The sequence below is a fragment of the Amblyomma americanum genome, chromosome 10, assembly GCF_052857255.1.
Source record: "Amblyomma americanum isolate KBUSLIRL-KWMA chromosome 10, ASM5285725v1, whole genome shotgun sequence".
NCBI lineage: Eukaryota > Metazoa > Arthropoda > Arachnida > Ixodida > Ixodidae > Amblyomma > Amblyomma americanum.
Window position 1 is genome coordinate 11,761,121 of NC_135506.1, and position 11,375 is coordinate 11,772,495.

At 52.5% G+C, this 11,375-nt stretch overlaps 1 pseudogene; it reads left to right on the forward strand.

Moving 5' to 3' along the window:
• The first annotated feature begins 2,928 nt into the window (after window positions 1–2,928).
• On the forward strand, window positions 2,929–7,606 carry LOC144108824 (putative phosphorylase b kinase regulatory subunit alpha pseudogene; annotated as a pseudogene).
• The last annotated feature ends 3,769 nt before the right edge of the window (window positions 7,607–11,375 follow it).

Here is an 11,375-nt window from a genome sequence, read left to right on the forward strand (position 1 = left end):
ACAGATACTGCGCCATTTCCTCCCCCCCCCACCCCCCCCCAAAAAACCAACCAACCCTGAAGAATCGACGTTGGGAAGTTCCTCCAAATACGCGTGTACTTATCTCGGATATCAGGGTGTTCACCTAGGACATAAAAGCTAAGCTTACCACCCCGGATATACCAGCTTTAGTGTGTCAACGTCGGCTATAACAAACCTAAGTATTTCACCACTTAAAAGAAAAAAGCAATCAGTGTGTGTTTGCGATCGAAAGAAGCGATATTGTTGTGAAAATGGGGAAAAAATAGTATAAACAGAATATGCTCACGCATTCAGCGGATCCACTGAGGATCGTCTAAGTTAATAATAATTGTTTTTTTGGGGGGAAAGGAAATGGCGCAGTATCTGTCTCATATATCGTTGGACACCTGAACCGCGCCGTAAAGGAAGGGATAAAGGAGGGAGTGAAATAAGAAAGGAAGAAGAGGTGCCGTAGTGGAGGGCTCCGGAATAATTTCGACCACCTGGGGATCTTTAACGTGCACTGAGATCGCACAGCACACGGGCGCCTTAGCGCTTCGCCTCCATTGAAACGCAGCCGACGCGGTCAGGTTTGAACCCGGGAACTCCGGATCAGCAGTCGAGCGCCCTAACCACTGAACCACCGCGGCGGGTGAGGATCGTCTAAGATAGTTTTTATTTTTACGTGAGAGCATGGGTTTCCCCAGGAATTGGAATTAGGAGAGGGGGGCCTCTAAACCTCTAGGGGAGGGAGGCCGAGGAGTGGAAGGTAGGGGTTGTCATATATAATTATTTTGTATCTGTGTCGTTGATATGTCGTGTAGTGCTAGTAACCTTTAGGACTGCGACACTGGTGACAAATATGACAAAATTATCCGTCGCGTGGAAAAAAAAAATTCTTCTGAATTAAGGGGGTGCCTTTAGGAAAACAAGTTCCCATACAAAAACAGTCCTCGACTGACCAGAGCCCGCACGCTGTCTTGCCCCTTCAAAATAGCGATCGATACGGTGGCTAAGGCGGAGGCCCATTGGGCTCCCGACTCGGCGACGGCAGCTGCTCAGCTTGCACAATGCTGGGCAGCATACCAGAAGGCGAAAGCGTCGGTTGTTGGGCAACGTGCCGAGGACGGACCGACGGACGTACCGTTGCCCAGAGCCAAGCGTTGCTCTGCCCGCCGAGCGGGACCTCGACGCGGAGCCTCGGTTCTCGGCAGGGTTTCAAGAGCACGGTGGCGGTTTAAACATAGAAGCCGCCAGCAGCTGCTGCGTGCTCGTCGCAGGAGCGGAAAGACGGCCCGCTTTCCCGTTCTGCAGAGCTTGACGCGCTCTGGACCGGCGGCTGGAGCAAGCAGCCGCGCGGTGAATTCCGCTAAAGAACTGTCGAGAGAAAAAAACAAAACAATGACAGTGATGCTACGACAGAAGTTGTTATCCTCAGACTGAGTGAAATAGCATGCTATACCTGCCGCGAAAGAGCAGGCTTATGGCACCCTCTTGGAAAGGCTATCAAACAATGTATTTCTTCAGCATACATACATATATATATATATATATATATATATATATATATATATATATATATATATATATATATATATATATATGTGTGTGTGTGTGTGTGTGTGTGTGTGTGTGTGTGTGTGTGTGTGTGTGTGTGTGTGTGTGTGTGTGTGTGTGTGTGTGTGGTTTCGCATGGAACATTTCCTGCTTCGGGGGGGGGGGGGGGGGGGGTCAGTGGCTTTGGGGTTCGGCAGCTGAGCCCAAGAACGCAGAATAGAATTCAGGCCGCTGCGGCCGCATTCCGATGGAGGCGAAATTCGAAAACGTCCCAGCGGTGTGTGATGTCAGGACACGTTCAACAATCCAAGATGTTGGAAATAATCCGGATTGCTCCACTGCCTTGTCCACCAGCCTTTTCTTGTATTCTTATTTTCTCCTAGCTGTGTTGCGTCTTTTGGCAGGTTATGATAGTTAATTTTTTTATGGCGCAACGGCATCTGCGGCCAAAGAGCGCCGTGGCACGTGGTATTTTATTTTGCTCAAGGTGTGGTCAGAGACCCATTGCCAAAGCATTTCACCATGAATAAGTCGAGCACCAGGCCAGGGGAAAGCTTGTACGAACTGTATCACCGGTGGGTACCCGGCGGCACTGGGCATCGAGCCCCGCATCTCCCGCATCCGAGGCGGATGCTCAACCACTTGGCCACCGCTGCGGTCTTTTGGCTGGTTTTAAGATGATTCAGTACCAATTCGCCCAGTTGTCAGCTTTGTTGTCTTTCATAACCCATACGCGCCGAAATGGTACGTTAAACCCACAAAACCCGCATACCATACCATACCATACCATACCATACCATACCACAACACAGCACAACCCAACGTAACGTAACGTAACGTACCGTGCCATAACATACCTTACCACATCGACTAAAATATTACATCGAATGACCGGAGGGCGAATTTTCATTTTATGACTGTACTTATGGTGAGCCTTTAAAAAATGTCACACACACGAAAGGGGGTTTGAACATGATTTGAAGCTTAGGAGAACTCATTTCGTAGCTCACCAGCGTACTGTAAAAAAGAAAAAAAAGGAAGTTTGGTAGTTACGTACGGCTTCAAGAGCACAGTTTCTTGCTCTCATATTGAACCGCTCAAATTAGTACATTATAGCATGCATGGGTACGTGCCTAAATACAACAAAACAGCGTCCACTATCATCAGCTCTACGATGTTCGTCAGGTCTTCGGCCCTCGCGGAAACATACTTTGGGCAAGCGGAGAAGAAAAGGTTACAACTGTGCCTCGTGCCAATGCTGTCCGTGCAAGCGCGAGCAGTCCGGACCACAGGCGCGTTCTAGCCTACGTCCTAGCTTGCCGAGGTCCCAGACTAGTCTTAAAGCCCCTGACGTGGACTTGTTCCTGCGCGCCTGTAGCGGAAACTCCTCTTTGGCCATGCACCGTCGCCAGAACCCCAGAACAGGTCGGCTGGACTACTTCTACAACATGCTGTATCGCACCGTGGTCGAGCACCAGGACCCCGTGACCGGGCTGATTCCGGGCCACAAGTTCAGTGGCCACCACGCCTGGGTCCGCGACAACGTGTACTGCGTGCTCGCGATGTGGGCCTTGTCCTTGGCGTACAAGAAGAACGCCGACGTTGACGAGGACAAGGCCACGGCCTACGAGCTCGAGCACCGCTCCGTTAAGCTGATGCGGGGGCTTCTCGTGGCCATGATGAACCAAAAGGACAAGCTCGAGCGGTTCAAGGAGACGCAGAGCGCGACCGACTGCCTGCACGCCAAGTTCGACGCCGCCACTGGCGGCCCGTGCGTCGGCGACCAGGACTGGGGACACCTGCAGATCGACGCCACATCCCTGTACCTGCTCGTCCTTGCCCAGCTCACCGCCTCGGGAGTTCAGGTCATTTTCAATCTGGACGAAGTGGCCTTCATCCAGAACCTGGTGTTCTACATCGAGAACGCGTACTGCGTGCCGGACTTTGGCATGTGGGAGCGTGGCGACAAGACCAACCAGGGAATCCGCGAACTCAACGCGAGTTCTGTGGGCGCGGCCAAGGCAGCGCTCGAGGCCATGAGTGAGCTGGATCTGTTCGGATGCCGGGGCGGACCAGCCTCCGTCATCCACGTCCTTCCAGACGAGACGCAGAAGTGCGACGCGGTGCTTCGCTCCATGCTGCCCAGGGAGTCCAATTCCAAGGAAGTGGACGCGGCTCTCCTGTCGGTGGTGGGATTCCCTGCATTCGCCGTCGACGACCCTGAGCTCATCAGCGAAACCCGAGCGACCATAGTGGGCAAGCTTCAAGGGCCATATGGCTGCAAGCGGTTTCTTAGGGACGGGTACAAGACAGCTCGCGAGGACTCCAGAAGGTTGCACTACGAGCCGTGGGAGCTGCAAGTATTCGAAGGTATCGAGTGCGAATGGCCCCTCTTTTTCTGTTACCTTGTCATCGACGCCTGCTTCCGCGAAGACAGGAACGTTGTGGACGAGTACACTGAGCTTCTTGACCGAGTGCTGATCAAGACCGACGACGGCCTTAAGCTAGTGCCCGAAATGTATGCAGTTCCCGCAGACGCGGTGAACCGTGAATGCGAGCAGCCCCACACTCAGGCACGGGTGCCTATCGGAGAGATCCCCTTCATGTGGGCCCAGTCGCTGTATGTACTGGGTAAGCTTCTTGAGGAAGAATACTTGGCTCCTGGAGAACTGGACCCACTTAACAGGCGTTTCCGATCCCTGAAGAGGCCCGAACTGGTCGTCCAAGTGGTTCTATTGGCTGAGGACAAAAAAGTGAAAGAAAAAATCTCCAGAATCCACCCCGACATTCAGACAGTGGCGGAAGTTTACCCTTTTGAAGTTCACCCAGCCCGCGTGCTTGGCGAGCTGTACTCGCACCTCGGACGGCATAATAAGATGGCGCTCTCCGGGCGCCTATCTAAGGACGTCGGACTGGTGGCTACCAGCAAGATATACCAGGTTAAGAATAGGACGTGCGTCTTCACGCCGCAGAATCTTGACAGCGAGGAGTTCCACTTGGTAAATGATGTGGACCTCTTTGCTAGCACGCTTCGATCAGACGTTGCTATGCTTCGTGCCCACTGGAACGTGCCCGGACGGCCCACCATGGTAGTGACCATCAGCTCGCGGCATCTGAAAGACGAGAAGGTGCCCATCAGCCTCCGCCAGACTCTGAAGAAGCTCGTCGGTGGTTACGTGCATGGCACGCGTGTATCCCTGAACCGCATTCAGGAGTTCATCAGGACGTCATCCGTGGCCAGCCTGGACTTCCTTAGGAACTATGAGTATGGCGAGCCAGACGCACTGCCTGCCCTGGTCCACGACTACCTTGAAAGCGAGATGTCTCGTTGCCTTCCTAGCCGCAGTCCGGGAAAAGTATCACTGGCACCGCAGAGAAGCCCATCGCGACAGCGCGCCAGTGGTGCAGGTCCCTCTGCCACTCCTGGTCGGGTGAAATCGGTCGCCTCGGGTCTCATCCGGCGGTCCCGATCCCTGACAGGCCAGGAGAGTCCTGGCAGCGACTACCCATTCACGACACTCGCCAGTTTTCAAGCGTCGGCACAGGCCTCTCTGCTGCCTTCCCGGCTGGTCTCACGCAGGTCTTCGTACGACGAGGACCAGCCGGTGCCTTTCCGTGCTGTCTCCGAATTCCAGCTTGACCAGGTCACCGACTTCGAGCTGCTCACCACCCTCCGCGACACGGAATCGATGGAGGAGCAGGGCGATATCCTGCACTACCTGTCCATTCACAAGGGCTTCAACTGGGACACCGGCTTGGGTCACCCCCAGACGGTGATCACCGTGTGGAACCTCTTTCAGGACTTCTACGAGCGCGCCTGCCACGAACACAAATGGGGCCTCGTCCGCCACTTCGCTGGGGCCCTGGGCAAGCGAGTCGAGGATCTTGCCAAGTCCGTGACTGACCTGCTCGTGCGGCAAAAACAGGTCACGGTGGGCATGCCTCCGCATAGCGAGCAAGTCATCACGCGACCACTCTCCAACAAGGAGCTGCGTAACATCATCAGCGACGTGCACAGGGGAGACCAAAGCATGGCCATGCTCACGCAGGAGTTGCTCGCTTACCTGGCCATGTTCATCCAAACGGACCCGCACTTATTCCGCGAGATGCTCCGTCTGCGTGTCGGGCTCATCATACAGGTGATGGCGTCTGAACTGGCGCGCACTGCTAGGGACAATGACCAGGACAGTGCCGAACTGCTGCTGAGTCTGAGCCCGTACGAGATGCAGTCCCTGCTGCTAACCATCCTGAGCGGCCGCGAACTCACCGGCCTGCAAACCATCTCGGCGCCGGACTCTGCGCACAACAGCTTCGCAACGTACAAGCGTAGCATTGCGCAAACGTTTGTACACGGCGCAGAGATGAGTGAAGCCTTATCAGAGGCGCCGGCAGATAACCAGCACGGCCTTTGGCGGCGGAGAAGGCGTCTGGATGGCGCCTTAAACCGCGTGCCCGTGGGCTTCTACTCGTGCGTCTGGGCCGTCCTCGAGCGCTGCCCAGGAGTGTGGATTCGCGGCCAGTGCTTGCCGTGGGGCCTCACCAGGGAGATGACGGCCGGAGAGTTCAAGTTCGCGCTCCGAGTCGAGGAGATGCTGAACAGGATCCCCGAGCCCGAGTACCGGCAGCTGCTGGTGGAGACGCTCATGGTCCTCAGCATGGCCGTCGACACCGGGACCATGGACAGGTTCCAGGAGCCGGTGGACGTCGAGCGCATCGTGCAGCGGGCCCACACCCTCTTCCTCGAAGACCAGCGCCAGTGGGGGGGAGACGCGACGCTCTGCTGCTGCGTGTCGCCGCCGCTCGTCCCATGCGAGGCCACGGTGGGCATTTGCGAGCGCTTCTACGACTCGGCGCCCAGTGGTGCCTTCGGCACCATGACCTACCTGGTCCGTGCGTTGGCATACCAATTCCACCAGCTGACCAACGCACTGGCGGACTGCCCCGTGTCTTGAATATGGTGTATTTTATGGGGGAAGGCACGACTACGCCTTCCCACACGAGTTGATTCAAGACATCTTGTTCATAGATTCGATGCCGCTCCGTAAAGACAGCCGAAGTTGATACACAACCACGTCTACAATGTGGACAATTAGGAACTCGCTTCGCAATGCGCTGTCTCACAGCAGTGCTTGTGCTGTACAATCGCCACTACGAAAAACCAGGGACTGGGGTTTGGCACTGGACAATATCAAGCTGTGCGTACAAAGTGTGCCATGTCGGACGCAGTTATCGCGGAGTATGTATGTATCGCGAATCGTGCTTTGCATCCATTTAATTGGGCCTTTTGTTCGGGTGACATTACGTCAGATGGCAGCCGATAACGTTTTATTTGCTCAGCGCCGCTCCAAGCACTGAATCTGGCCATTGTTCCTCGCGACAGCAAATATTTTGAGTCCTTTTGTGTCGACGCTGTCTACACTGTCGTGAGCCGGTGCTCCTGGCTTGACAATGCCAAGTAATTGTAGGAAGCAACGGCGCCATCTTTGCTGCTTATCTGTTCTGAGGTGCAAAGCATAACTGCATTTCTGAATGCGAAAAAGCTGTTAGAATCCCCTATTAAATAAGTTTAAATATTTTTTTTATAAATTCAGAGCGCGCAGACTGTTTGCTACCTCCTGTGGGTATGTGTAAACTTCTAGGTTGCAATTCTTGATGCTTTACTGTTGAATTCGCAGTGTGCAAAGCTGTGAGACGAGTTTGTAGCCGTATAGGATATTGAACTGTTGAGAGATTGCAATAGCGCAAAAATTGAAAGCCCTTAAATGAGTTCCTGATATATGTGTTACCTTATAGGTTGCATTTTGAGATTCTTTTAAGCCAAACTTTCCGTTCAAATCACTGCAACTCGCGCTGAGAGGCGAAACCGGAATTTTGGGTGCTGTAGCATCGATAGGCTAACAACAACAACAACAACAACAACAACATCGAGAGATCGGCAATACGCCCGGTCCCGTGTAAACGCTTGATTTATTGCTAGTGCATGTAAGTGCGGTGAGCCAAATGTGGCGTTAACTTGCTGGAATGCGTAATAAACTGCTTCGCTCGTGTGCGGCGCATGCCTGCAATTTACGTACTCCATCCTTATTACGGCATTATAAGAATTATTCCCACAAGGAGCACAGCACGATGCGTTAAAGCATAGAATTTCTAAACATTACCTAGGAGCTGGCGCCACCGTATGTGCGAGTTTCTTAAAGAGCAGTTAATTTACAGTGGGAACTCCGCGAAGATGAGGTCTGTTAATTGACACGTCTTCTCCAAACCAAGTAAGTAGCTCAGTTGGCTAGTCCTAATCATCATCATCAGCTCGACTACGCCCACTGCAGGGCATGCCCATGCCTCTCCAGTTAACCCGGTCCTTTGCCAGCTGCGGCACCCGTATCCCCACAAACTTCTTAATCTCACTCGTCCACCTAACTTTCTTCCGCCCCCTGTTACGTGCGCTTGCCTTCTCTTGGAATCCACTCCGTCACCTTTAAGGAGCTGCGGTTATCTTGTCTTTGCAAGATAACTGCTTTTTGACAGGCCAAAAGCAGGATGGAACACATGCGGCCCGTGGTGGCAGTTTGCTGAATTAAGCGGCCATGTCCCGCGAAGCTGGGCGTGCAGGCGTGTCCATGAAGTACGGACGTAAAATTGGGTCTGTAAAAAATCTGACGTACACAAGCCACAGATAACGAGTATGTGTATTAAGGGACACAGGGGACAAACTGGATCTGGCCTGAATCGGTAATTTCCCTAATTCTAACGACAAAGTCGCTACTTTCATGGAAAACGGCGTTTTTCTCGATTCCCTGACCCCCCGTATATAGGCGGATGTTCAAAGCGCTAAGCCACAGATACGGCATTTCCGAGCCCTAAAATGTATTTTTTTTACGGGGATTAGCTAAGCAGCAGTCGCGAAGGGCCGCAGTCAGCGAGCACACAAAAACCATGCAGGTCACCCCAGCACTATCTGCAGCGTCCTCTTCGTCGTCAACAGCACAGCGACAGAACAAGTTCCTCTTCGCCTTGCGACTGTGTACCGTAAAAATATTTTCCCATGTCGAACCGGAATATCACAGATTAACCACGCTGACTTCATATAGCATACAGTTTATCACATAGCGTAACCTTATTTCATTTGATGCTTGCATATCGCACTTTTTTGCATTCTTTAATTAGTGTGAAGCTTTCTTTTGGAACTAACTCGAACCTCGTTATAACGAAGTAATTGATATAACGAAGGAATGACGATTCCCTCGGAAGCTCGGTCAACACGGGCTATAACGAAGTATAGTCGTCGGGCCCCTTCAACGAGGTTCAATTGTATTTCTTCTACATTTTCTGTTCGCAATTTTCAAATGTTTGCGAACTATGTATTGCACCTTGTTTTTATATTAGTAAACAGCAATATATTTGATGTGTGCGTTACCGATGCCTTGCAAAGGGTCACCATCAAGCCTCTAATTGTATTTTTTACCGAGGCTTACTATGTTCATTGTTTTGCTAACTTCATTATTCTAATGGCACGCTTTTGCAATCGTTTGACAGATTAGGATATGAAGTGACCGCTGATAAATGCAAAGTACAAGATGCGTAAAGTATATAGTCATTAATACTGAGGAGAAATCCGTGTTGTCCTGTATCGATAGTATTGCAGCTCCTAATCACAAAAAGACAACTCCTAATTACTGAAAACAAAGCTCTGGTAAGGAAGAGAAGAACAAGAACTAAAACACAAGTATGGCCGTCTAGGACCTCCGAGGTTGACAAACGTGCATAAAGGTAACGCATTTGTACATTAGACCAGTTTTGTTTCGAATCTGCCGGTACATTTTTATTACAGAAGAGAGAAAGACGTTAAAGGGACAGTTTAAAGGTTGGAGGAAAAAAGAAAACCTATACTTGGCGGCGCCACAGGCTGCCAGTTCCCCCCGTTCCACCATGCTACGTGGGCTGCTATGCGTGCCCGCGTGGTTTCGTTTTTCACTCGCCTGGATTTACGAACGGGGAGAAGCAGAGGAAATCGAAGTGCGATTCGGACCAAGTTTATGCCTCGGCACGCATCTGTGACATTACTTCTGTTGGCTTTTACTGCAGTTATAACTGGTTTAGCCCTAGGAGAGCACTGCGCACTACTAAGTGCCTCCGTGTGCACCGCTCACAGCCAAAGGATACGCGGACGTACTGTGTCGTTCTCCTCTATACATCGACAACCGAAGATGGAGGCTGCTGCAAAGAAAAAGGTCGGGCAGTGCGACGTCGTAGGCCCGTGTCGAGTCACAGCAGGGTAATAGCATTGTCGGTGGGGTGGCGTATCGTACACTACCACCAGATGAGCGGCGGTATAGACGACTTGGTTGACAGGTAGGGCATCGTTGTATGCGCAAGTGTGCTCTCTGCTGTATTTTCGTCCTGAAAACTACTTGCTCAATGCATTCCTGAGTGAGTCCTTTAGAATACCCTTGAAGCTCCGCGGACCATGCTGGTACGCGGTTCCATCTACGGTATCAGCAAACAAGTGCGCACCAGTTCTGCGAGTATTCTACCTCATCAGGCAACACACTATAATGAAGTCATGTAGAATAGCGGACGTCAGAATGCCAACGCTTCGATCGTGAGACTTAATTATCGGCCAGGTTTCCTCTGCTACGTATTGGTCTCAACACTTTTCACAACGCGCGCTTTGATAAAAATGTGCCTGAAATAAGACTCCGTTCTGTGGTACCCAAGGTCCACAATGAGGAGTGGAAGTTGAAAGTTGTGGGAAGCCTGCTAGATTCCCGCCGTGGCGTCTGCGCGGCATCCCGCGTCGCCCTCTTTTCCTTTCTCCCGCCTCGGGCGGCGGAGAGACGGCTGGTGGCTAATCGCTGTCATTCGGCCGCAGCTCCGCCCCCGGCTTCCCAAGGGCCTTTGCCATTGGTGACTTTTGGCGGGAATTCGGGACCCGTTTGGGGTGGTCGCGCGACCGTCCGAGCGGGGCCCAGAGAGAGGGACCCCCCTCCGAGACAGCGTAAGGTGCGTACGTTGCTTCTTCGTCCGGGCCGGCCTCTGCCGTTCGGGCCAGTTCATACTCGAGCTCGCCTGCGTGGGTCCTCGATCCGCCGCGGCTCGAGCCTGTCCAGGGGTCCAACGACCTCTGACAGGCGCACCTTGCGTTGACTGCCCACTCTCTCGCAAACGGCCCAACGGCCGACACGAGAGAGATCACAGCACTGCCGCGGGGACAATCTCCTGCAGCGGCGTGCTAGCGGCGCGCATTTCTCTTTTTGCCCCGAGCGCGCACCGGAGCCTTGCTCTGAGCGCGCCCCTGGACGGGGTGACTGTTGAGTGTGTGTGTGTACCGCTGGAGGACGGCGTCAATAAACGTCTCCTTTGTGAACTTGGAGGCCTGTTTCTTGCGGCGAGCCGCTCTCCTCTCTGCAGAGGTTGAACGCCGCCGCAGCGGTGCCCCAGGGTGCGTGTGGTGACGCTGATCGGGGCCTTGGCTCACGCGAAGCTCGAACCCGCGGTGGGTAGTGGCCTGTGCCTACTGAGAAACCCACAAAGTTGATCAGCGAAATCAGGTGGTGTGAGTAAGAAAGTTCATGTCTAGCCGGAAAATGCGTACGATGGTTTTATTATCACTGCTACTATATATAAGTTGATTTCGCGCGCTTAGCAGTCACACGTCGCAGAAGACAGATGAAACACGGCTAGCTGATTCTGTACTGCTCTCCACGCTAGCAAACGTACCGCTCAGCATGTTCACGTGCTACAAGCTAGGACAAGCATTTCAGAATTTTAAAAATCTTCAAAATTTTAAAATGTTAATCAATAAAAAGATTATATAATCT